Genomic DNA, 27,416 nt, shown 5'->3' with positions numbered 1-27,416 from the left:
GTTATTGCTATATGCATTGACCACTGATAGTATCAAACATTTTCTGAAATTTCATCTCCATGAAATCAAATTCATGGAGATAAATTTTAGAAGGTGACCTTATTGCATTAGCTGCATTCAACTCATATTAGCAATTTGTATCCCAAACTTACAAATTAAGATGATTGTTTTTGAAAAAGCATGTCTTTTTTTTTTGAAAAGCATAGATATAAAAATATCTGATTATTTAAAACAAATATAATTTCTTAGCACATCTGAAAAGGAACTTAAAAAGTCATGGAAGTAGGACACCTGGGTAGCTCAGTCATTAAGTGTTTGCCTTCAGCTCAGGTCATGATTCCAGGGTCCTGGGATCAAGTCCCAAATTGGGCTCCCTGCTCAGCAGGAAGCCTGCTTCTTTCTCTCCCACTCCCCTGCTTATATTCTGTCTCTCGCTGTCTCTCTCTCAAATAAAAAAGTAAAAATCGTAAAAAAAAAAAAAAAGTCATGAAAGTTTACTATTAACAGAGCTAGCCTCTCCAGTGTAAGCTAAAAATCTAGATAAATATATGAAATCATGAACTTCAGACAATAGGCAGTACAGGGAGCTCCCTGGGTGGCTCAGTCAGTTAAGCTTCTACCTTAGGCTCAGGTCATGATCTCCAGGTCCTGGGATCGAGCCCAGTGTTGGGCTTTCTGCTGAACAGAGGTCTATTTCTAACCCTCCTCCCCATTCCTGTGCTTGCTCTCTCTCTCTCTCTCTCTGTGTCAAATAAATAAAAACTTTAAAAAAAAAAAAGAAAAGGTGGTACCAAATTTTGATTCCTGAGATGAGGGAAATAAATGATAAGAGCCCCATGATTGCCTTGACTTTTGGCCTAGAGGACCTTTCTGGACTGTGGCACAGGTGCAATCCAATCAAGTCACTAAACTGGAGGGGCAGAAAGTGAAGTTCAGCTGTGCTCATGTAGGTAGTATTTCTGGGTCAGAATCATGAAGAAAAAAAAAAAATCGTGAAGAAGAGCTCGTGAAATTTATATAGATGCTTTCTTGATTATTTGTTAAATAGTAAGCTGCACATGTGTAGGAGGACACCTCACATGGCCAAGCAAAGAAAATCCTCTCAGAGAAGAACTACCACAAAGAAGCCATAAGCCTAATGACACACAAGTGCTTGGGACCACCCAAATTCCAACCAGCCAAAATGGCAAGACCTTATTTAATACTCCAGGCATAGAGTAGAAACCCTAAAGGGTTACACTTAACCAAATGGTAACTTACAGCGCTAGGATAAAACTACGGTAGAGTGATTCTAACAAAGCTTAGAAACAAACCTACAAAGGATTTTGCTGATTTACAGCTAGATTTATGGCCCACTGGGTATATAATGCAGAAAGTCAACAACATGATATCATTAATATCTAGCATCCATTCAGAAATTGAAACATAGGAAGAAGCAAAAATGACTCATAACCATGGGGAAAAAAAATCAATTAATAGAAATAGAACCAGAAATGACAGAAATAATGGAATTAGCATACAAGTCCCAAAAGCTATTTTAAATATGTTAAAAAAAATCATGAATCCCAAGTGGAAAAATTGAAAATTTCAATATAAAAATAAGAGTAATATATATTGATAAACCTGTTAAAAGCAGAATTAGGTAAGTATAAATATGAAAGTATCTTTGCCAGTAATCAACAGTTTAGATTAAGCATACACATTCCTTGGGCACCCGAGTGGCTTGTCAGTTAAGCTTCTGCCTTTGGCTCAGGTCATGATCCCAGAGTACCAGGAAGGAGTCCTGCATTGGGCTCCCTGCTTAGCAGGGAGTCTCCTTCTCCCTGTGGCCCTCACCCCACTTGTGCTCTCTCTCTCTTTCTTTCAAACAAATGAATAAAATTTAAAAAATTAAATATACACATTCTTGAAAGATTAAAATTACCAAAACTGATAGAAGACACCAATTACCCTACTCTGATTAAATAAATTATTTTTAAAATTATAAATCTCTCCACAAAAACTGCTCCAGTTCCAAATGAATTCTGTCATACATACATTTAAAGAGAAAACAGCACTGTTATATAAACTTTTTAGAAGAGACAGTAGGGAAAATTTCATAACTCGTGAGATCAGCATTACATCAGTACCAAAACCAAAGACATTACAAGAAGAAAACAAATTTAGACCAATATTTCTTTTTTTTTTTTTTTTTTTTATATTTATTTTTATTTCCAGCATAACAGTATTCATTATTTTTGCACCACACCCCGTGCTCCACGCAATCCGTGCCCTCTATAATACCCACCACCTGGTACCCCAACCTCCCACCCCCCGTACCTTCAAAACCCTCAGATTGTTTTTCAGAGTCCATAGTCTCTCATGGTTCACCTCCCCTTCCAATTTCCCCCAACTCCCTTCTCCACTCTAAGTCCCCATGTCCTCCATGCTATTTGTTATGCTCCACAAATAAGTGAAACCATATGATAGTTGACTCTCTCTGCTTGACTTATTTCACTCAGCATAATCTCTTCCAGTCCCGTCCATGTTGCTACAAAAGTTGGGTATTCATCCTTTCTGATGGAGGCATAATACTCTATCCCCAGGGGTATAGGTCTGTGAATCACCAGGTTTACACACTTCACAGCACTCACCAAAGCACATACCCTCCCCAATGTCCATAATCCCACCCCCTTCTCCCAAACCCCCTCCCCCCAGCAACCCTCAGTTTGTTTTGTGAGATTAAAAGTCACTTATGGTTTGTCTCCCTCCCAATCCCATCTTGTTTCATTTATTCTTCTCCTACCCACTTAAGCCCCCATGTTGCATCACCACTTCCTCATATCAGGGAGATCATATGATAGTTGTCTTTCTCTGCTTGACTTATTTCGCTAAGCATGATACGCTCTAGTTCCATCCATGTTGTCGCAAATGGCAAGATTTCATTTCTTTTGATGGCTGCATAGTATTCCATTGTGTATATATACCACATCTTCTTGATCCATTCATCTGTTGATGGACATCTAGGTTCTTTCCATAGTTTGGCTATTGTGGATATTGCTGCTATAAACATTCGGGTGCATGTGCCCCTTTGGATCACTACGTTTGTATCCTTAGGGTAAATACCCAATAGTGCAATTGCTGGGTCATAGGGCAGTTCTATTTTCAACATTTTGAGGAACCTCCATGCTGTTTTCCAGAGTGGCTGCACCAGCTTGCATTCCCACCAACAGTGTAGGAGGGTTCCCCTTTCTCCGCATCCTCGCCAGCATCTGTCATTTCCTGACTTGTTGATTTTAGCCATTCTGACTGGTGTGAGGTGATATCTCATTGTGGTTTTGATTTGTATTTCCCTGATGCCGAGTGATATGGAGCACTTTTTCATGTGTCTGTTGGCCATCTGGATGTCTTCTTTGCAGAAATGTCTGTTCATGTCCTCTGCCCATTTCTTGATTGGATTATTTGTTCTTTGGGTGTTGAGTTTGCTAAGTTCTTTATAGATTCTGGACACTAGTCCTTTATCTGATATGTCGTTTGCAAATATCTTCTCCCATTCTGTCAGTTGTCTTTTGATTTTGTTAACTGTTTCCTTTGCTGTGCAAAAGCTTTTGATCTTGATGAAATCCCAATAGTTCATTTTTGCCCTTGCTTCCCTTGCCTTTTGCGTTGTTCCTAGGAAGATGTTGCTGCGGTTGAGGTCAAAGAGGTTGCTGCCCGTGTTCTCCTCAAGGATTTTGATGGATTCCTTTCGCACATTGAGGTCCTTCATCCATTTTGAGTCTATTTTTGTGTGTGGTGTAAGGAAATGGTCCAATTTCATTTTTCTGCATGTGGCTGTCCAATTTTCCCAGCACCATTTATTGAAGAGGCTGTCTTTTTGCCATTGGACATTCTTTCCTGCTTTGTCGAAGATTAGTTGACCATAGTGTTGAGGGTCTATTTCTGGGCTCTCTATTCTGTTCCATTGATCTATGTGTCTGTTTTAGTGCCAGTACCATGCTGTCTTGATGACGACAGCTTTGTAATAGAGCTTGAAGTCCGGAATTGTGATGCCACCAACGTTGGCTTTCTTTTTCAATATCCCTTTGGCTATTCGAGGTCTTTTCTGGTTCCATATAAATTTTAGCATTATTTGTTCCATTTCTTTGAAAAAGATGGATGGTACTTTGATAGGAATTGCATTAAATGTGTAGATTGCTTTAGGTAGCATAGACATTTTCACAATATTTATTCTTCCAATCCAGGAGCATGGAACATTTTTCCATTTCTTTGTGTCTTCCTCAATTTCTTTCATGAGTACTTTATAGTTTTCTGAGTATAGATTCTGTGTCTCTTTGGTTAGGTTTATTCCTAGGTATCTTATGGTTTTGGGTGCAATTGTAAACGGGATTGACTCCTTAATTTCTCTTTCTTCTGTCTTGCTGTTGGTGTAGAGAAATGCAACTGATTTCTGTGCATTGATTTTATATCCTGACACTTTACTGAATTCCTGTATAAGTTCTAGCAGTTTTGGAGTGGAGTCTTTTGGGTTTTCCACATATAGTATCATATCATCTGCGAAGAGTGATAATTTGACTTCTTCTTTGCCGATTTGGATGCCTTTAATTTCCTTTTGTTGTCTGATTGCTGAGGCTAGGACCTCTAGTACTATGTTGAATAGCAGTGGTGATAATGGACATCCCTGCCGTGTTCCTGACCTTAGCGGAAAAGCTTTCAGGTTTTCTCCATTGAGAATGATATTTGCGGTGGGTTTTTCATAGATGGCTTTGATGATATTGAGGTATGTGCCCTCTATCCCTACACTTTGAAGAGTTTTGATCAGGAAGGGATGCTGTACTTTGTCAAATGCTTTTTCAGCATCTATTGAGAGTATCATATGGTTCTTGTTCTTTCTTTTATTGATGTGTTGTATCACATTGACTGATTTGCGGATGTTGAACCAACCTTGCAGCCCTGGAATAAATCCCACTTGGTCGTGGTGAATAATCTTTTTAATGTACTGTTGAATCCTATTGGCTAGTATTTTGTTGAGTATTTTCGCATCTGTGTTCATCAAGGATATCGGTCTATAGCTCTCTTTTTTGGTGGGATCCTTGTCTGGTTTTAGGATCAAGGTGATGCTGGCCTCATAAAATGAGTTTGGAAGTTTTCCTTCCATTTCTATTTTTTGGAACAGTTTCAGGAGAATAGGAATTAGTTCTTCTTTAAATGTTTGGTAGAATTCCCCCGGGAAGCCGTCTGGCCCTGGGCTTTTGTTTGTTTGGAGATTTTTAATGACTGTTTCAATCTCCTTACTGGTTATGGGTCTGTTCAGGCTTTCTATTTCTTCCTGGTTCAGTTGTGGTAGTTTATATGTTTCTAGGAATGCATCCATTTCTTCCAGATTGTCAAATTTATTGGCGTAGAGTTGCTCATAGTATGTTCTTATAATAGTTTGTATTTCTTTGGTGTTAGTTGTGATCTCTCCTCTTTCATTCATGATTTTATTTATTTGGGTCCTTTCTCTTTTCTTTTTGATGAGTCGGGCCAGGGGTTTATCAATTTTATTAATTCTTTCAAAGAACCAGCTCCTAGTTTCGTTGATTTGTTCTATTGTTTTTTTGGTTTCTATTTCATTGATTTCTGCTCTGATCTTTATGATTTCTCTTCTCCTGCTGGGCTTAGGGTTTCTTTCTTGTTCTTTCTCCAGCTCCTTTAAGTGTAGGGTTAGGTTGTGTACCTGAGACCTTTCTTGTTTCTTGAGAAAGGCTTGTACCGCTATATATTTTCCTCTCAGGACTGCCTTTGTTGTGTCCCACAGATTTTGAACCGTTGTATTTTCATTATCATTTGTTTCCATGATTTTTTTCAATTCTTCTTTAATTTCCCGGTTGACCCATTCATTCTTTAGAAGGATGCTGTTTAGTCTCCATGTATTTGGGTTCTTTCCAAACTTCCTTTTGTGGTTGAGTTCTAGCTTTAGAGCATTGTGGTCTGAAAATATGCAGGGAATGATCCCAATCTTTTGATACCGGTTGAGTCCTGATTTAGGACCGAGGATGTGATCTATTCTGGAGAATGTTCCATGTGCACTAGAGAAGAATGTGTATTCTGTTGCTTTGGGATGAAATATTCTGAATATATCTGTGATGTCCATCTGGTCCAGTGTATCGTTTAAGGCCTTTATTTCCTTGCTGATCTTTTGCTTGGATGATCTGTCCATTTCAGTGAGGGGAGTGTTAAAGTCCCCTACTATTATTGTATTATTGTTGATGTGTTTCTTTGATTTTGTTATTAATTGGTTTATATAGTTGGCTGCTCCCACGTTGGGGGCATAGATATTTAAAATTGTTAAATCTTCTTGTTGGACAGACCCTTTGAGTATGATATAGTGTCCTTCCTCATCTCTTATTATAGTCTTTGGCTTAAAATCTAATTGATCTGATATAAGGATTGCCACTCCTGCTTTCTTCTGATGTCCATTAGCATGGTAAATTCTTTTCCACCCCCTCACTTTAAATCTGGAGGTGTCTTCGGGCTTAAAATGAGTTTCTTGGAGGCAACATATAGATGGGTTTTGTTTTTTTATCCATTCTGATACCCTGTGTCTTTTGACAGGGGCATTTAGCCCATTAACATTCAGGGTAACTATTGAGAGATATGAATTTAGTGCCATTGTATTGCCTGTAAGTTGACTGTTACTGTATATGGTCTCTGTTACTTTCTGATCTACCACTTGTAGGCTCTCTCTTTGCTTAGAGGACCCCTTTCAATATTTCCTGTAGAGCTGGTTTGGTATTTGCAAATTCTTTCAGTTTTTGTTTGTCCTGGAAGCTTTTAATCTCTCCTTCTATTTTCAATGATAGCCTAGCTGGATATAGTATTCTTGGCTGCATGTTTTTCTCGTTTAATGCTCTGAAAATATCATGCCAGCTCTTTCTGGCCTGCCAGGTCTCTGTGGATAAGTCAGCTACCAATCTAATATTTTTACCATTGTATGTTACAGACTTCTTTTCCCGGGCTGCTTTCAGGATTTTCTCTTTGTCACTGAGACTTGTAAATTTTACTATTAGGTGACGGGGTGTGGGCCTATTCCTATTGATTTTGAGGGGCGTTCTCTGAACCTCCTGAATTTTGATGCTCGTTCCCTTTGCCATATTGGGGAAATTCTCCCCAATAATTCTCTCCAGTATACCTTCTGCTCCCCTCTCTCTTTCTTCTTCTTCTGGAATCCCAATTATTCTAATATTGTTTCGTCTTATGGTGTCACTTATCTCTCGAATTCTCCCCTCGTGGTCCACTAGCTGTTTGTCCCTCTTTTGCTCAGCTTCTTTATTCTCTGTCATTTGGTCTTCTATATCACTAATTCTTTCTTCTGCCTCATTTATCCTAGCAGTGAGAGCCTCCATTTTTGATTGCACTTCATTAATAGCTTTTTTGATTTCAACTTGGTTAGATTTTAGTTCTTTTATTTCTCCAGAAAGGGCTTTTATATCTCTCGAGAGGGTTTCTCTAATATCTTCCATGCCTTTTTCAAGCCCGGCTAGAACCTTGAGAATTGTCATTCTGAACTCTAGATCTGACATATTACCAATGTCTGTATTGATTAGGTCCCTAGCCTTCGGTACTGCCTCTTGTTCTTTTTTTTGTGTTGAATTTTTCCGTCTTGTCATTTTGTCCAGATGAGAGTATATGAAGGGGCAAGTAAAATACTAAAAGGGTGGCAACAACCCCAGGAAAAAATGCTTTAACCAAATTAGAAGAGATCCAAAATCGTGAGGGGGGAGAAAGGGGATAAAAAGAGGTTCAAAAAGGAAGAAAGAAAAAACAAGAAGAAAGAAAGAAAAAAAAAGAAAAAAGAAAAGAAAAGAATTAAAAAAAAAAAGGAAAACACCTGAGAAAAATGTAAAAATGAAAAAATATGTATATTAGATAAACTAGTAAAAAATCGTTAAGAAAGAAAAAGGTAACAGTTAAAAAAAAAAAAAAATTTACCCGAAGGCGAGAAAAGAAAAAAACAAAAAAATGAAAAAGAAAAAAATTGAATTAACTGCAAGACTAAAAAAAAAATCACAGGGAAAAAGCCATGAGTTCCGTGCTTGGCTTTCTCCTCCTCTGGAATTCTGCTGCTCTCCTTGGTATTGAAACCGCACTCCTTGGTAGGGGAACTTGGTCTTGGCTGGATTTCTTGTTGATCTTCTGGGGGAGGGGCCTGGTGTAGTGATTCTCAAGAGTCTTTGCCCCAGGCGGAATTACACCGCCCTTACCCGGGGCCGGGGTGAGTAATCCGCTCGGGTTTGCTTTCAGGAGCTTTTGTTCCCTGAGCGCTTTCCGTAGAGTTCCGGAGGACGGGAATACAAATGGCGGCCTCCTGGTCTCCGGCCCGGAGGAGCCGAGAGCCCAGGGCCGCACTCCTCAGTGCCCCCTCAGAGAACAGCGCCCAGTTACTCCCGTCTGCCTGACCTCCGGCAGCGCTCCGAGCTCTCCGAGCCTGCGACCAGTTCAAGGTAACACCGAGCTGTGAGCTTACTGTCGGCTCTGTCTCTGTAGCCGGCTTTCCCGTTCCAATACCCGCAAGGTCTGCGACACTCAGACACCCCTGATCCTTCTGTGACCCTGCGGGACCTGAGGCCACGCTGAACCCGCGTGGGCTTCGCCCCGGTTTAGCCTCTGGAGCGATGTCCCTCAGCGGAACAGACTTTTAAAAGTCCTGATTTTGTGCGCCGTTGCTCTGCCGCTTGCCGGGAGCCGGCCCCTCCCCCCGGGGTCTATCTTCCCGTCGCTTTGGATTCACTTCTCCGCCGGTCCTACCTTTCAGAAAGTGGTTGTTTTTCTGTTTCCAGAATTGCTGTTCTTCTTCTCTTCAATCTGCTGATGGATTTTCAGGTGTTTGCAATCTTTAGATAAGCTATCTAGCTGATCTCTGGCTAGCTGAAGCAGTCTCAGCCTGCTACTTCTCCGCCATCTTGACTCCTCCCCTAGACCAATATTTCTAATGAACATAGAAGTAAAATCCTTACTGCATATTAGTAAATAGGATCCAGCAACATATAAAAAGAATAATATGTGATTATCAAATGGGATTTATCACAGGAATGCAATGTTTTCATATTCATAAAATAATGGATATAACTCACAATATTAAGAGACTTATCAAGAAAATTCTTATGATCTCAGTACATGCAGAAAATGCACTTGGCAAAATTCACCACCCTTTCATGTATTAAAAAAAAATGTAAGAATAGAAAGAAAATTTCTCAACCTGATAAAAGTTCTTTCTATGAAAAACCTCTAGATAAACCCAGTGGTGAAAGACTGAATATTTTTTTCCCCAAGGAAAATCAGGTATGAATGTTCTCTCTTCACTTCTATTTGGCCTTGTGCTAGAGATCCCAGCCACTTCAATAAAGCTACTGTGCTTTTAGAAAGGAAGACATAAGACTATATTTAGAGTCAACATGATCAGGAATGTAGAAAATCTTAGAGAATTTACCAAATAGATAATCTTGAAGTAGACCCACCCACATATGGCTAATTGATTTTAGACATTACTAAGGTAATCCAACTGAGAAAGAATAGATCAACAACTCAATATAAAAACAAGCAAAAAATTTGAGCACAGAAAAGAAGATACACTAATGGCCAATAAATACATGAATAATGCACAATATCATCAGTCATCAGAAAAATACATTGAATAATGGCCAAAATGGCTAAAACTGAAAAGGCTAACAATACTAAATTTTGGTGGGGTTGTAGGAACTCATAAATTGCTACTGGGAATGTAAAGCAGACTGGCAGTTTCTCAGAAAGTTAATTATATACTTACCATATGGCTGAGCAATTCAAAGGCTATGTTGACATAAACAGTTGTTCAGGAGTGTACATAGTATTTTTAATTTTGAGTATCAATCTGGAAGTAACTCATATTCCCACTGACAGGAGAATTAATGAACAAGTTATCTTAAACATATTCAGTGGAATACTGAATTCAATATTAAATCAGTGATATACACAACAGCAGAGATGAACCTAAAAAATAATGGACTAAGAAAAATGAGCCAGACGTAAGAGAACATCCATGGTGTGATTAAATATCTATGAAGTTCTAAAATTAGGCAAAGCTAGTGTATGGTGACAGATATTGCAGTAGCAGTTGACTTAAGGAGTGGGCCTGGGATTGATGCAAAAGGAGCATGCAGGACTAGGGTGTGAGTATATGGGTGTATGCAGTCACTCACTGTTCATCAAAATGTGCATTGAAGATCTGAGCATTCCACTGTGTGTGAACTATACCTCATTTAAAATATATTTTTTGAAATCTAACTTTTTAAATATGAACCCAAAGTAAATATAATAATGTAATTTTCCTCAATTTTACTATTTTTTTGGTTCACTTAAAAGACTATTTCTTTGTTCCTATCAGAGTGAATACTAAGGTGTCACCAAGAACTGTATGAAAAACAGTTTTAATTTCTAATGATGGAAAGCTTTCTAAATAATCACCAAGTCAAAATGAACATATAGTATAATAAAAAATATAATATAGACGAATCTCATTCACTTTCTAATGTACTAGTATATCAGATGAAGAGAGATCCTATTTTATAAAAATTAGTGAGAAATCTAGTAACTATTACAGACATTTATGGAGCCTTATTATGTGGCAAACACGATGCTGAACATTTTATATTTCTCCAAGGCTTTTACATATATTTTTTGTTTAAAATAGATAGCTACCAATTTTAATTTTCTGGTTATGTCATTTAATTTTCCCAACTAAACTATGAAGTAGTATTTCTTCCATTTTACAAGAGGAGAAGTGGGATTAGAAGATTAGAGTAACCAGCCCACAGGTACAGTCACCACAGTACCAATTACTGAACTCAGGAAATCTGACTCCAGAGTCTGTCTGGAAGATCAAATATGCAGTATTTTCTGTTACTACTTATCACCGTACTTCTTTGCTGACACTGACATTGTTTATATTTTAACTTGTCACCTACAACTCATATGTATATTGTCCCACTTATTTTTTATATAAATAAAATTACTATAGGTAACATATTTATATCAATTTTAATATCTGCTTCCATAATCTGTGAACCAGATTTTTGAGAAAGTAGGTTTGTATTCTTATTTTGCCATCCTTTTCTATAGCTGTACTTATTTAAATTCAGTTCTCTTGGGTGTTGAAAAATTGTTTCTATGATGCTAAGGATAACACTTTCATAATATCTTGACAAGTATGTATTTTGTGTACATCTATTTGGAGACTTTTCTTTATCAACTGATTAAAATTGAGAGGTTTTTGTTTGAAGTAACAGAATTTTCTCATCATTATTATTGTATATTTACCATCTGTGACATAATCACTTTGGTTTTCTATTTATTTTGAAAGTGACTTTGAAAAAGTAATTTCTGTAGGCTTCCATAAACTGCTGTTATCTTGATTTTCTAAGGGCCTGCATTGTCTGGCTGCTCAAAACTGAGAACAAAATCAAGATATTGATTTTAATTTCTCAATCATTGTGCCATTGGGACCTTGTATTGGCTTTGTGAGTAACTCCTTTCAATGACTTTCTTCCTCTCCAAGCAGCTGTCATTTAGGAAAAGCCAGTCAGTAAACAAATAGTTACAAAGCATCCATGGAGTGAATATCTCTGTGAAAAGCAATGGACAAATTTTGTGTTTTAATTTTAAGAATTTTGTTAATAAGTTTACAGATTTCTCTGGATAACTAGATGGTATGTAATTTTCATAGAACCGGCCTTCTAATCAGGAATCAACTAAAATTTTATGCTACTGAAAGCTAGCTTATCAGTATATTTTATTTTTAAACTTTAAACAAAGTAGAGAGTTCTGTTTATGTAGAAAGGTGACATGGAAAAAGAGGCATGACTATTATTGATAATGCTGCTATAAACATCAGGGTGCATGTATCCCTTTGAATTACCGTTTTTGTATTTGGGTAAATACCCAGTAGTACAATTGCTGGATCATAGGGTAGCTCTATTTTTAGCTTTTTGAGGAACCTCCATACTGTTTTCCAGAGGTGGGTGTACCAGTTTGCATTACGTCCAGCAGTGCTCAAGGGTTTCCCTTTCTCCACATCCTTGCCAACACCTGTTGTCTCTTGTGTGGTTAATTCTTGTGAGGTGATAACTCATTGTAGTTTTGATTTGTATTTCCCTGTTGGTGAGTGATGTTGAACAACTTTTCATGTGTCTGGTGGCCATGTAATGTACATCTTCTTTGGGAAAATGTCTATTCATGTCTTCTGCCCAATTTTTAACTGGATCATTTGTTTTGGGGGTGTTGAGTTTTAGAAGTTCTTTATATATTTTGGATGCTTACCCTTTATCAGATGTAATTTGCACATATGTAATTCCATAGGACTTTAGTTTTGTTGATTGTCTCCTTTGTTGTGCAGAGGCTTTATATTTTAATGAAGTCCCTATAGTTTATTTTTGCTTTTGTTTCCTTTGCCCAGTAGGAAGTCGCTACAGCCAGTGTCAAAGAGGTTACTGCCTGTGTTCTCCTCTAGGATTTGAATGGTTTCCTGTCTCACATTTAGGTCTTTCATCTATTTTGAATTTATTTTTGTGTATGGTGTAAAAAAGTGGTTCAGTTTCACTCTTTTGTGTGTTGCTGTCCAGTTTCCCCAATACCACTTGTTAAGAGACTTTTTTCCATTGGATATTTTTTTTCTTGCTTTGTCAAAGATTAATTAACCATATAATTGTGGGTTCATTTCTGGGTTTTCTACTCTGTTCCATTGATCTGTGTGTACATTTTTGTGGAAAGAGCCCAAATGTCCATTGACTGATGAATGGATGAGGAAGATGTGGGGTGTGTGTGTGTGTGTGTGTGTGTGATGAAGTATTACTCAGCCATAAAAAAAGAAAGAAATCTTTCCATTTGCAATGACGTGGGTGGAGCTAGAGGATATTATGCTAAGTGAAATAAGTCAGAGAAAGACAAAGTACCATATGATTTCATTCATGTGGAATTTAAGAAGCACAACAAATGGGGATGCCTGGGTGGCTCAGTGGGTTAAGCCTCTGCCTTTGGCTCAGGTCATGATCTCAGGGTCCTGGGATCAAGCCCTGCATCAGGCTCTCTGCTCCGTGGGGAGCCTGCTTCCCCTTCTATCTCTGCCTGCTGCTCTGCCTACTTGTGACCTCTCTCTGTGTGACAAATATATAAATAAAATCTTAAAAAAAAAAAAAGCACAACAAATGAATATAGGGGGAAAACAAGAGAGAAGAAAACCAAGAAACAGACTCTCAAACTATACAGAACAAACTGATAGTTACCAGGGTTGGGGGGGAATGGGTTAATAGGTGATAGGGATAAGAAGTACATTTATTGTGATGAGCACCAGGTATTATATATAATTGTTGAATCACTAAATTCTACACCTGAAACTAGTATTAAACTGTATACTATATGTTAACTAACTGGAATTTAAATAAAAATGAAAGAGGGGGAGGCACCAGGTAGCTCAGTTAGTTAAGCATATGACTCTTGATTTCCACTCAGGTCATGATCTCAGGGTCCAGAGATTGAGCCCCAAAATAGCCTCTCTGCTCAGCAGGGAGTCTGCTTGAAATTCTCACTCCTCTCCCTCTGCTCCAAACCCCTGTGTTCTCTCTTGTTCTCTCTCTCTCAATTTCTCTCTAAAATAAATAAGTAAACCTTTTAAAAAAAATTTAAAGAAAGAAAAAGAGGCATAAATACTTAGTTTATACTTTATATGAATGTTAAAGAATCCTAATTCCAATCTAGCTCCAATCTGGACCCTATTAACCAACCACTCACCTTGATATAAGTAGGAAGGTAACAAAGATAGCATTTTATAAAGAAGCTGAAATCCATCAAAAGACAGTTTCTGTGGAGTGTCAAGTAAAATCAGCTAGGCATAGTCTCTCTGAAAAACAATCTGAGGGTTTTGAAGGGACAGGTGGTGGGTATTATAGAGGGCACGGATTGCATGGAGCACGGGGTGTGGTGCAAAATAATGAATACTGTTATGCTGGAAATAAAAAAAAAATAAATAAATTAAAAAAAAAAATCAGCTAGGCAGAGAGAGAGAGTGCCAAAGCAACACAGGAAGTAGACAGTGTAGAAGCTCACTGGGGGTCAGTCTTTGCCCTGGCAAAATACTGGCTGACACCTGTGAGCAAACTCATGACTGACTTGCCAAATTGAATTCTGTGAGTCAGAGAGGTATATTTATTCAACACAAACTGTACAAATAATTTTAAAGAGATAGACAATCAAAGGGTACAGATAAAGTAGAAACGAATATGGGACATCCTGTGTGGTTCACAGCTTCCTTGAGACATGTCTCTCTGTCTTTGAATGATGGGTGAGGTCTCCCAGTGAGATCCTAAAGGGTTTTTCACACAGTGGGAGCTTTAAGTTGGTGAATATGTCCATTCCATAATGCAGAGAATATTACCAGTAATATGCTGATCTTCAAGGAGGCATGTCTCCTAGATTCTGAGTCTTTTTAGTTTAAGTAATTCTTTAGCTAGGAATTTTCTACTAAGGACATTAAATAGCATAAAATTTCCTCCTATTGCAAATGCCAGGAGGCCCACTTGAGATACACCTAGTCATCAGCTCTTTTTCTTCCCCCTCTGGCATATTCCCAGTAAGTACCAGCAGCTTTATTTTTTTTCTGCTAACTCAATGTCAAGTTCCTGAGGCTTCAGTGTGCTAGGAGAATTGTTTATGAAACTGAGTCATCTAAGAAAGAAAATTTCTTTATAGAGGTGTATTTCAGTTGTTGACATGGTAAATAGGTTTATGATATTCCCCCAATAAATATATATAGTTTATAATAAATAAAAGATGAATACTAAGATTACATAATGCACTACACACCAATAAGAAAAGGAGATAAACAATCCAATAGAAAATTGGGCTAACAACATGACAAGTCAGTTTTATAGAAGAGGAGACATGAAAGGAAAATTGAAATGAATCATGTTCAACTTCAGCAATAACAGGGAAATGAAAATTTAAAAAGCAATAGGATGTTTCACAGTGAATATATTGACATAAACTAAAAAACAACAACAATATTAGGTGTTAGTGATTATGTGGAGAAATGGAATTTGTCACTGAGTAAAGCTAAAGATGCGTATTTTCTAAGATAGAGCAGGACTACTGGGCAAAGGAGATCTGTGCTCATTTTAACATTTTTATAATAACTAAAAATTGGATATAACAGTGCCCAGTTGTAAAAGATGGCTGGATGTGGTAAATCAAAAATGAATATTCTGTAGCAGTTAAAATGAATAAATCAGGTCTTCATGTATTAACAATGATAAACTTTGAAAACTGTAATGTTGAGTTATGAGGAAGAACAAAGTATTGAAGGAATAGAGCTACCCAAGAATACTGGTTTTGAAAATTAGATACAAAAAATTTTGCACACATCCCACACAAGACATTTTCAGTATATCCATACTTTTAAACAGTCTTTTGAGAATACAAAAATCTAAAGTAAATATGAGAAATTATTATTTTTTAATTCAAGTTAGTTAACCTACAGTGCAGCACTGGTTTCAGGAGCAGAATACAGTGATCGATTCATCACCTACATACAACACCCAGTGTAATACCCATCACATATTTAGCCCACCCCCCACCAACCTCCCCTCCAGGAATCCTCCATTTGTTCTCTATATTTAAGAGTCTCTTATGGTTTTCTTCTCTCTCTCTTTTTATCTTATTTTATTTTTTCCTTCCCTTCCCTTATGTTCATTTCTTTTGTTTCTTAAATTCTACATATGACTGAAATCACATGATATTTGTCTTTCTCCGGCTGACTTATTTTGCTTAGCATAATATACTCTAGTCCCATCCACATTGTTGCAAGTAGCAAGATTTCATTCTTTTTGATCACTGAGTAATATTCCAGTATGTGCGTCTGTGTGCATGTGTGTGTACACATACATCTCCTTCATCCATTCATCAGTTGATGAATGTTCAGGCTTTTTCCATAATTTGGCTATTGTTGATAGTGCTATTATAAATACTGAGGTGCATGTGCATTTTTGTATCCTTTGGGTAAATACCTAGTACTGCAATTGCTGGGTCATAGCTTAGTTCTATTTATAAGTTTTTGAGGAACTTTCATACTGTTCTCCAGAGTGGTTACACCAGTTTGCATTGCCACCAACAGTGCAAAAGGGTTCTCCTTTTTCCCCATCCATGCCAATAATATCTGTTGTTTCCTGAGTTTTAATTTTAACTATTCTGATAGGTGTGAAGTGGTATCTTATTATTGTTTTGATTTGTATTTCCCTGCTGATGGGTGATGCTGAGCAACTTTTCATGTGTCTGTTAGCCATCTGGATGTCTTCTTTAGAAAATTGTCTATTCATGTCTTCTGCCCATTTCTTAACTGGATTGTTTTTTGGGTCACCACATTAAAAAAAGAAAGGATAAGAATCATATGATCCTCTCCATAGATTCAGAAAAATCATTTGACAAAATAGAACATCCTTTCTTGATTAAAAATCCCTCAAGAAAGTAGGGATTGAAGAAACATATCTCAACATCATGAAGGCCATATACAAAAGACCCACAGATAATATCATTTTCAAGGGGGAAAAATTGAGAGCTTTAAGGTCAGGAACATGACAGGGATGTCCATGCTCACCACTGCTGTTCAACATAGTACTGGAAGTCCTAGCTTCACCAATCAGACAACAAAATAAATAAATAAAAGGTAGGCATCCAAATCATCAAAGAAGAAGTCACACATTCACTGTTTACAGACAGCATGAGGCTCTATGTAGAAAACCCAAAAGACCAAAAAATTGTTAGAACTGATACACAAATTCAGCAAAGTTGCAATATATAAAAATCAATGTACAGAAATCTGTTGTATTTCTATACAGCAATAATGAAACAGCAAAAAAATGAGAAATTAAGAAATCAATCCCATTTATAATGGTACCTAAAAAACACAAGATACATAAGAATAAACCTAACCACACAGATAAAAGAACTCTACACTGAAAGCTGTAGAACACTTAAGAAAGAAACTGAAGAAGATACAAGGAAGTGGAAAAACATTCCATGCTCATGGATTGGAAGAACAAATATTGTTAAAATGCCTGTACTACCCAAAGCAATCTACACAATCCATGCAATCGCCAATCAAAATAACACCAGCATTTTTCACAGAGCTAGAACAAACAATTCTAAAGTTTGTATGGAACAAGAAAAGACCCTTAATATCAAAAGTAATGTTGAAAAATAAAACCAAATCTGGAGACATCACAATTCCAGACTTCAAACTGTATTACTAAGCTGTAAGCATCAAGACAGCGTGGCACTGGCACAAAAGCAGACACCTAGATCAATGGAACAGAATAGAGAACCCAGAGATTAACAACTCTATGGTCAATTAATCTTTCACAAAGCAGGAAAGAATATCTGATGGAAAAAAATAGTCTCATCAAAAAATGGTGTTGGAAAAACTGAAGAGCAACATGCAGAAGAATGAAACTGGACCATTTTTCTACACCATACAAAAAAAAATTTAAAATGGATGAACAACCTAAATGTCAGACAGGAAACCATCAAAATTCTAGAGGAAAACACAAGCAGCAACCTCTTTGACCTCAGCATTAGCAACTTCTTACTAGACATGTCTCTAGAGGCAAGGGCAACAAAAATAAAAATGAACTATTGGAACCTTATCAAGATAAAAATCTTCTGGACAGCAAAGAAACAATCAGCAAAACTGTGGAATAGGCAGCCTATAGAATGGGGGAAGATATTTGTAAATGACATATCAGATAAAGGGTTAGTATCTAAAATCTATAAAGAACATGTAAAACTTAACACCCAAAAGACAAATGTAAGAAACTATTAATAAGCACTGAAAAGATATAGTGGACTCAAGAGCTATGCTATTTCCACTTGTGAAATATTTTTATGTTGAAAATATTTCAGAATAAAAAATATAAAACAGGGATGCCTGGGTGGCTCAGTTGGTTAAGCGGCTGCCTTCGGCTCAGGTCATGATCCCAGCGTCCTGGGATCGAGTCCCACATCGGGCTCCTTGCTCAGCAGGAAGCCTGCTTCTCCCTCTGCCTCTGCCTGCCTCTCTGTCTGCCTGTGCTCAGTCTCTCTGACCAAAAAAAAAAAAAAAAAAAAAAAAAAAAAAATATATATATATATATATATATATATATATATATATATATATATATATATATATAAAACAGATTTAAAGTAAAAAGTCTCCCTGGGTATCAGAACTATATTGACTTAAAATAAAACCTTAGTTTTTAATGGATTTTTTACAGAAATGTTTCTCTCCTTAAATACAGTTCATACTTCTAATCAGCATATTGTTGGGTATAGTAACCAAGCTATTAAAAATGAATAATGCTTTTGGAATATTGATAAGAATAGGGTAAAATCTGAATTTAGAGTATCCTGTCCATACTCATATTAAATACTTCAGAAACCTAATGCTTACAAAGTAGATGACATTTATACATGAAATAGATTTTTTTTAATTGGAAGGAAAGAATATTATAGCAGAAGAAAACTCAAAAACCTTGCTGCCTACATCAGGGAGCATTTTTACTATTCAGATGTCTGTTTAACTTTTTAAATAAAATAAAAGCTAAGCAGTTCATTTATAAAAATGGAACATGCAAATTAAACATTTTGAATCTGAAATAAGTTTGTACATACTTTCACCAAAGTAAACTAATTTTCTATATCAGGGCAAAATGTAGCAACAAAATAAGCATTTTTTAACAAGATAAAGAGAAAAGGAATCATAGCTCTGAGCAACAAACTGCTGACCTATTTCCGTTGAGAGAGGAACTATATTTTCTGAAATATGCATATTTTGATCATATCTAAGATCCAGAAAGCCCAGGTCAGTCAGCAGTCAGTCTGTTAGGAAGAACAGTTTGCATCAAACTGTGCTCAAGTGGACAATATAGAGATTAGGGTTTCTCAGCACCAGATTTTCTTTTCTTACTTTGGATTGTATTAGGAGAAATTCCTGATAATGAGCTCCACTTTAGATTAGTGCTGTTTCTCCTTTACCAGTGTTTTTGGTGCAAATAATTCAATACTAGGTAAGGATGGACCAAAGCGTAAAATTCTCCAAAATACACTAGTGACCTACATATTTCTACATTGCTGAATGCCTTTTTGAAGCTGCTGGTTATGAAGAAAACTTATCTTACAAAAAAAAAAAAAAAGAAGAAAAAAAAAACTGGCTCAAAGTTGAATGTTAGCTAGGGCATTTGTGACACACAAGCTGGATCTTTTTCAAAGAAGTTCTCCAAGTGTAAGTTAAATCATTGTGCCTAAGATCATGAGCTTCAGAATCAAATGCCTAGTTAAAATGGCACGTGATCTCTGAAATAGTCTCTTTTGTCAACAAATCAAACCTGAAGTCTCTAGAATGAATTGCAAACTTATAGGCAATACAGAAGAGAGGACCATGTCAAATTAACCATGAAGGTGTAGTTGGTAAAATTCAGACTGCACAGGACAAATGACTCATCATCTTCAACAGATAGATTACATTATATTGAGAAGATTGGGGAGAAAAAGAGGAAGAAGGAGCCTATATTTTAAGAGAGTAAAGAGACTTATTAACCTATTGCTGTTATCAGAAATTAATGAACTGTGGTCTGTGGGTGGAATATGGCCTGTTACCTGCTTTTATAAATAAAGTTTTATTTGAAACACAGCCATGTTTATTCCATTATGCCTAGCTTATGGTTGCTTTTGCACCAGAACAGCAGAGTTGAATAGTTGCAGCAGAGACCATATGGCCAGTAAACATCAAATATTTACTATCTGGCTCAGTACAAAAAGGGTTTGCCAATACCTGATATAGATGAATCTTACTTGTATACTGATTTGAACAAACTAGAAAATATAATAAATTATGAGACAGTTGGGGAAAGTTGAAAACTGTATATGCTGATATTAGGGAATTGTTAAATTTTTTTGGATGTGATAATATATTGTGGTAACATTTTTAGAGTGTCCTTATCTTAATACTTCAGGATTAAATAAAATAATAAGAATAATGATTTTAAACCTGAATTTTTTCTCTTAAAATATTGACAACAATAGTATCTATCACATATAGTTTTTGTGGGTCCAATTAATAATCCATATTTGCCTTTAGCAAATAACATTTTAAGTGCCCAATGCTGTTACCTGCTGTTACTGTTATTTTCAACAAGCTATAAAGCTTAAAATACAAAACTCCTCTGACATTAATATGCACTTATAAAAATGAATGATACTAGAACCATCTTCAAGAGCAATTTTTCAGGTGCTTAGTTTGATAGCTCATGGTCTCTAAACCATCTTCTGTGGAAGATAGACATGGGTAACCACAAAGATTGTTGTTTTACTTTTTCCCCTCAACATAAACATTGGACAAATATTTAAGAAACAATTGAAAAGGATCCAAATTAGTCTGGTGGTAATGTCTGAATTTCCTTGATGACTATGGCACTGATCATCTGAAGAGGGCTGAAAGATTTGTCACAGGAAGCCAGAAAATACATTTTTCTTGCTTTATAATTTTGCTTTTGCCTAACAAGTAATACTATAAATTCTTCAAGTTCAAAATCCAAACTGTGACTTACTTTGCATTGGTCGTATAGTGTGAGGATAGCTACCTTCCAAAATGTGACTGGATGAGATGGGATACGTCATTACAGTCCCTCTCCTGCTGATTAAAACTTAAAATTTTGAAAAGAAGTATAAAAGAAACAACTCCCTGAGGACTCTAAAGTGTGAATTGTTAAGGAGGACAATTGTTAGGGAAGAAAAAAATGTATTGGAATCCCCCCTCTTTTAACTCTCAGATATGATCCAAGAGTAGCCTCACTCAAGGAAGTATACAGTGCTTGAGAGTAACAAGAGCTTGGACAGAAACAGGTCTTTTCGGCAAGCAGACTGGGAACAGGGCCTTTAGGAGCTGGAGAGTTTGGCAGGAATCCTCGAGATGTTCACTTTTGCTTTTGTTTTCTCTCCATTCCCTTCGGTAGTGGTCATAGTCATTTAACTGTTCACACGTGGCAAGAATGGTTAGAACTCTGAGAGAAACCTAAGCCCTCCTGGCAGGAAGTGAGGAAAACGAGGAGAGGATGGGGGTGGTTAATATAAATTCTGATTATCTTCTAGAGACAACGCATTTTTTCTTCTGTTTTGAGGCTGATTTTCACAAAATTGACTATCACGATTTTGTGGGGTGATGAGATGTTGATTTAAAAAAAATTACTTAGTCTTTTAGAAACCTCTTGATGTTTTGGACACTGGGCTTAATTTAGATAAATGTTTTAAGGTTGAATGGCATGTAAGCAGTGACTAAAGTAACCCAGGAATTGACATTACTAGGTATAGTAATGAATAGAAAGAACAGAAAAATATCAAAGAATAGAAAAATATCAAAGCAAAGGGGCACATGCACCCTGATGTTTATTTGGCTATCTACAATAGCCAAATTATGGAAAGAATCCAAGTGTCCATTGACTGATGACTGGATAAAGAAGATGTGAAAGATATAAATATAGATGATATAGGTATAGGTATAGATATATAATGGAAATTAGTTAACCATAAAAAGAATGAAATCTTGCCATTTGCAGCAATTTTCATGGAGCTAGAGAGCATTATGCTAAGTGAAATAAGTCAGAGAAAGACAAGTATCATATGATCTCACTCCTATGTGGAATTTAAGAAACAAAACAAATGAGCAGTGGGGGAAAGAAAAAGAGAGAGACAGACCAAGAAACAGACTCTTAACTACAGAGAGAACAAACTGATGGTTACTAGAGGGGAGTAGGTGGACAGGGAGATGGGGATTAAGGAGTGCACTTGTGATTATGCCATTAAGTATTGTATGGAAGTGTTGAATCACTAATTTCTACACCTGAAACTAATATTACACTATGTGTTAACTAACTGGAATTTAAATAAAAACTTAAAATAAAATGAAACACCATCACAGTATTTTTGTAGAGTACGACTTCCACTTAGATGATTTTGCTGAGAAGTTAATACAGGAAGTTTTGTTTTATTTTATTCCAAAAGCATTAAATATGCCTTATTTTGCAAAATCTTCTCTATTACCATAATATTCTTATTAAATGTTTGGTAATTTTAATTACCCTTCTTTCTGTTTCAATTCAAAGCTACAGGCCTATTGAAAAAAAAAAAAAAAACCAAGGAGAAAGCTATAAAGATGTAGGGAGAAATTTCTTTTTAAAACCTATTAAAGAGTAAACTAAGTCAAGCAGAGAAAGTCAATTATATGGTTTCACTTTCTTGTGGAACATAAGGAATAACATAGAGGACATTAGGAGAAGGAAAGGAAAAGTGAATTGGGGGAAATCAGAGCGGGAGACAAACCACGAGAAACTGTAGACTCTGAGAAATAAACTGAGGGTTTTAGGGGGAAGGGAATTAAGGGTTGTGAGAGCCTGGGAGTGGGTATTAAGGAGGGCAAGTATTATATGGAGCACTGGGTGTGGTATCTAAACGATGAATGTTGGAACACTGAAAAAATAAAATAAAAAAAAAAACCCTATTAAAGAACCAGTGGTTCAAACTAACCATTTGAATACCTAGTTTATGCTAGAGGGCATAATCAATCAGAGATAAAGACCAGGATGATTTCTCACTCAAGGCCATACATATATTACTATATACGTGTGAAGATGAAATGGCCTCTGTGCCCTAATTTCAGAAGCCCTATCTGAAGAGGCTGTAACAGTACAACTCAAAATATGAAAACACATTATTTTATGATTTCTTAAAAATGATAATCTGACATTTTAATTATTAATTTATTCATAATTTGATCATGGGTGAAGACAGAGATATAATAGAATTGGCAACGTGGGTGGAAAGAGAATGGAGTGCCAGTTGGGAGCCTTGAGTTCTGTTCTAGCTCCATTATTAACTAGTTTAGCAGCTTTGGAAAATCCACTACTCTGAGCCTAATTCTAAAATCAAATGCAGTTGCTGTTTGGTAGTAAGTATATTATTTTTTTTCCAGGCAGTTGAATCAAAGACTTAGGGTAGCAGCCAACCAAATGTGCGGTTTATGGATACTCTTTAAACATACTGCATCACGATCAACCCACTTTTCTGGCCACTTTACCATTTAGTTTGGAGAATATCTCAAAGGTTATTTAGAAAAGATGCCCACACAAAGCATAGCGACGTTAACTAATGCTTGTAACTAATGCTCATGAATCTGTGTTTGTCTTTCTCTTGACACAAGCATTATCCATAGCTTTTTTTTTTTTTTTTTTTTTTTTTTTTTTTTTTTTTTTTTTTTATTTTATTTATTTTTATTTCCAGCATAACAGTATTCATTATTTTTGCACCACACCCCGTGCTCCATGCAATCCGTGCCCTCTATAATACCCACCACCTGGTACCCCAACCTCCCACCCCCCGTCCCTTCAAAACCCTCAGATTGTTTTTCAGAGTCCATAGTCTCTCATGGTTCACCTCCCCTTCCAATTTCCCCCAACTCCCTTCTCCACTCTAAGTCCCCATGTCCTCCATGCTATTTGTTATGCTCCACAAATAAGTGAAACCATATGATAGTTGACTCTCTCTGCTTGACTTATTTCACTCAGCATAATCTCTTCCAGTCCCGTCCATGATGCTACAAAAGTTGGGTATTCATCCTTTCTGATGGAGGCGTAATACTCTATCCCCAGGGGTACAGGTCTGTGAATCACCAGGTTTACACATGATATTAATAACTCTTTAAGAGTAGAGTTTGTGATCACAAATCATATCCTAAAATTTTGATTTGGAATTCCTGATTAATTTTACACCTGCAAGCAAAGGCTCTCTGCTATTTTTAAAAGCCAAGGTGAAATATCTTCCAAAGTCTTAAAAATTTAACAGAAGGCTTCTAGCAATGAGTGTATGCAGTGGAGTTAATTTTCTTTATCTTGAAGATCTCTAGAGCCGTCCTTTCCCCATAAATTGATTAAACTTTCTCAGCTCTCTAAATTTCTGCTTATTAATTCAGAAGTTTGTATTGCTAAATAAAATCTTTATGTTCAAGAATGATGGGGTGAATACAGAATGCTAAATCAATACACAAATCAGCAATTTGGTGAATGTTTTTAATTCCAAAATTTAAATTATGTGGTGAATATATCAGAGTATATTTATTATTACATTCGTATCAGTGACCATGCCTGAATGTATCCCCCAATCCTTGCCACATTTTAGGAGAAAAGTTAAAGGCAATTGTTTTATGTTTTGTTAAATATATTTTTTAAAATTATATTTTATGAATTTAGTATAGTTTAAATATTTCTATTATATGGCTATTGAAAATGAAAGGGAATCCAAGATCTCCACTTTCCCTAGCTTCTCAGAAAAAATGGCTTTATTACCTGTAACTACTTAGCATACAAGAAATAAGACCATCTTAAAATTTATAATAGGTGTGAGCTGCATTTCCCACCTGTGTAAAGTTTATGGCTCTAAATGATTAGAAAGCTCTTGTCCTTTTTTCCCCACCCACTGGGAACCAGGTGAAGCAGGTAGAAATTCACACTTTGCTTTTGGAGTTTGTGGGGTTTTTCTTGAAGTTACCTATTCACAGTGACTTTAGAGGGCTTCAGTCTTACTTGGGTGCCTCAGTTCCAAAATCCCATCTTGTCCTTGTGTCTTCATGAGTCGGTGAGGGGGAATGTGTGTTTACTTAATACTTTTAGGCATTCTGTAGCATGAGGGTTAATTTGGTCACCCAGTTCATTATATTGCTGGAAATCATTATCATTTTATATCTTAATTTTCTACATTCATTGAATATATTTGGGAATTATATTGGTGTATGGAGTGAGGTGAATCGCTAAGTGGGAAAAAAATCAACTTCCTAGTTGTTTGTTGAGTATCTCTCACTCTTTACCTTGGGTGTGTGTGTGATGCTTCCTTTATTTAGTTTTCATAAGTATATTGTTTGTTCATTAACCTCCCTCAGTTCTCACACTGTTGCCACACCAATTCAGTTACTTTAGCTTTATTATATACTTTAATACCTAATTGTCATAACTGCCTTTTACTAGGTGTTCTTCCTGTTCCTACTTCTGAATGGCTTTAAGAATAATCTTCTCAAGTTGAAAAATAAAACTGAATAGATTTTCGTGATTTTTGTTGAATGCTGTGAACCTTTAAAAGAGCATTTTTTTCCCCAAGGTAGCATTTTTTAAAATTATATCTTCAAAAAGACCATTTGTTGTGTTTTATAGCTCACATTCACTATCCTTATATGTTCTCATCATTTTTATCATCTTTATCCTTACCCATTCTATGTCAGGCCGACTTCTCAAGCTCTCCCTTCATTCATTCAGTGTTTTGTAACGCTGCTTCTTGAGTTTATCTTCAATGTGGAGTTCAGCTTTCCTTTAGAATTTTAGTTATCTTATGATTTTTCCTCATTTAATACATTCCACTTTTATTTCAGTCTTGATGTGTTCTTTATCATTCAGTATGCATGTCTTTTTATCTTTTATTGGCTCTCACCTTTTCATAATGGACGTGGGACTGAACTTGCTGAACCATCTTCCCTCCGTTTATTCTGTTTCTAGGTAAATCTTTTTCAGTCTCTTTTTCCTCATACTTAGGATACTCCTCATTTTCTTGTATCATTTCTCATGTTATCTGTGTTTTTGTTTGTTTAATTGTCTTTTTCCTTTGTCTTTATCTTCTTTTTATTTATTTATTTATTTTCAGCATAACAGTATCATTATTTTTTCACCACACCCAGTGCTCCATGCAATCCGCGCCCTCTCTAATACCCACCACCTGGCACCCCGACCTCCCACCCCCCCGCCACTTCAAACCCCTCAGATTGTTTTTCAGAGTCCATAGTCTCTCATGATTTCCAATTTACCCTTACAATCCCCTTCCAATCCCCTTCCAATTTACCCCAACCCCCTTCTCTCTAACTCCCCATGTCCTCCATGCTTTTTGTTATGCTCCACAAATAAGTGAAACCATATGATAATTGACTCTCTCTGCTTGACTTATTTCACTCAGCATAATCTCTTCCAGTCCCGTCCATGTTGCTACAAAAGTTGGGTATTCATCCTTTCTGATAGAGGCATAATACTTCATAGTGTATATGAACCACATCTTCCTTATCCATTCATCCGTTGAAGGGCATCTTGGTTCTTTCCACAGTTTGGCGACCGTGGCCATTGCTGCTATAAACATTGGGGTACAGATGGCCCTTCTTTTCACTACATCTGTATCTTTGGGGTAAATACCCAGGAGTGCAATGGCAGGGTCATAGGGAACTTCTATTTTTAATTTCTTGAGGAATCTCCACACTGTTCTCCAAAGAGGCTGCACCAACTTGCATTCTCACCAATAGTGTAAGAGGGTTCCCCTTTTTCCACATCCTCCCCAACACATGTTGTTTCCTGTCTTGCTAATTTTTGCCATTCTAACTGGTGTAAGGTGATATCTCAATGTAGTTTTAATTTGAATCTCCCTGATGGCTAGTGATGATGAACATTTTTTCATGCGTCTGATAGCCATTTGTATGTCTTTATTGGAGAAGTGTCTGTTCATATCTTCTGCCCATTTTTTGATATGATTGTCTGTTTTGTGTGTGTGTTGAGTTTGAGCAGTTCATTATAGATACTGGTATCAACCTTTTGCCTGTACTGTCATTTGCAAATATCTTCTCCCATTCCGTGGGTTGCCTCTTTGTTTTCTTGACTGTTTCCTTTGCTGTGCAAAAGCCTTTGTCTTTATCTTCTAATGAGAAAATTATTATTGGATCTGACTGAGATTTCCTCTCAAATGCCCAGGTCATTTGACCCTGTCCCTGGTCCTGGTCCTTGTGCATTCAGGTAGCAGGAAACCCCCCATCCCACTCTTCTGCAGAAAGATTGTGGCACCTGTGTTCAGTGCTTTTCTCTTACCCCAACATGGAGTCCTGTGGCCCTGGCCATAGCAATTTGCTGAGCTTATGAGATATAGTAAGACCAGAGGGCTAAACATTGACAATTTCCAAAGCTTTTGCTGCATTTCACTATATATGCAGTGTCAGTGCTCCATGATCCCCCATCCTGTTGTTTGGCAAGTCCAGGAGAATTTGGGGGGGAGGGGGCAATGAATTATGTTTCTCTATCCAACTCAGCCTCTGGCATAGACTTTAGTGAAAAACTGGAGGACTCTTAGGGAAATCATTTCTAGCAAGAATTCCTATCACTTTTAGGTTTCTGTGCTCTTGCTAGAAGTTGAAAGGAGTTAGGGAACATATCCTTTATTTATTTATTTTGGTAAGTTAATGAAAAAATGTGCTAAAATAAAAGAATCAGTGGTATTCTCTCTCTGAGTTCTGAAATAGCGCACAGAATCATTACACACAGGAGCAAACA

The 27,416-nt window shown here is 36.7% G+C and overlaps 1 protein-coding gene and 1 long non-coding RNA gene across 3 annotated transcripts in view; one reads left to right on the top strand and one right to left on the bottom strand.

Moving 5' to 3' along the window:
• MEI4 (meiotic double-stranded break formation protein 4) overlaps positions 1-27,416 on the top strand; it is a 248,763-nt gene that overhangs the window by 170,841 nt on the left and 50,506 nt on the right. The gene's annotated exons all lie outside the window — the stretch shown is intronic.
• On the bottom strand, positions 11,982-26,475 carry LOC116588320. The gene is made up of 2 exons (XR_004284887.1): positions 26,441-26,475; positions 11,982-12,084 (listed from the first exon to the last, which is right to left on the bottom strand). It is a non-coding gene; the product is annotated as an uncharacterized LOC116588320 (long non-coding RNA).

The sequence above is a fragment of the Mustela erminea genome, chromosome 4, assembly GCF_009829155.1.
Source record: "Mustela erminea isolate mMusErm1 chromosome 4, mMusErm1.Pri, whole genome shotgun sequence".
In the NCBI taxonomy this organism is placed as follows: domain Eukaryota; kingdom Metazoa; phylum Chordata; class Mammalia; order Carnivora; family Mustelidae; genus Mustela; species Mustela erminea.
Note: the sequence above shows the minus strand (reverse complement) of the source record. Positions and strands in the feature narration are given on the sequence as shown.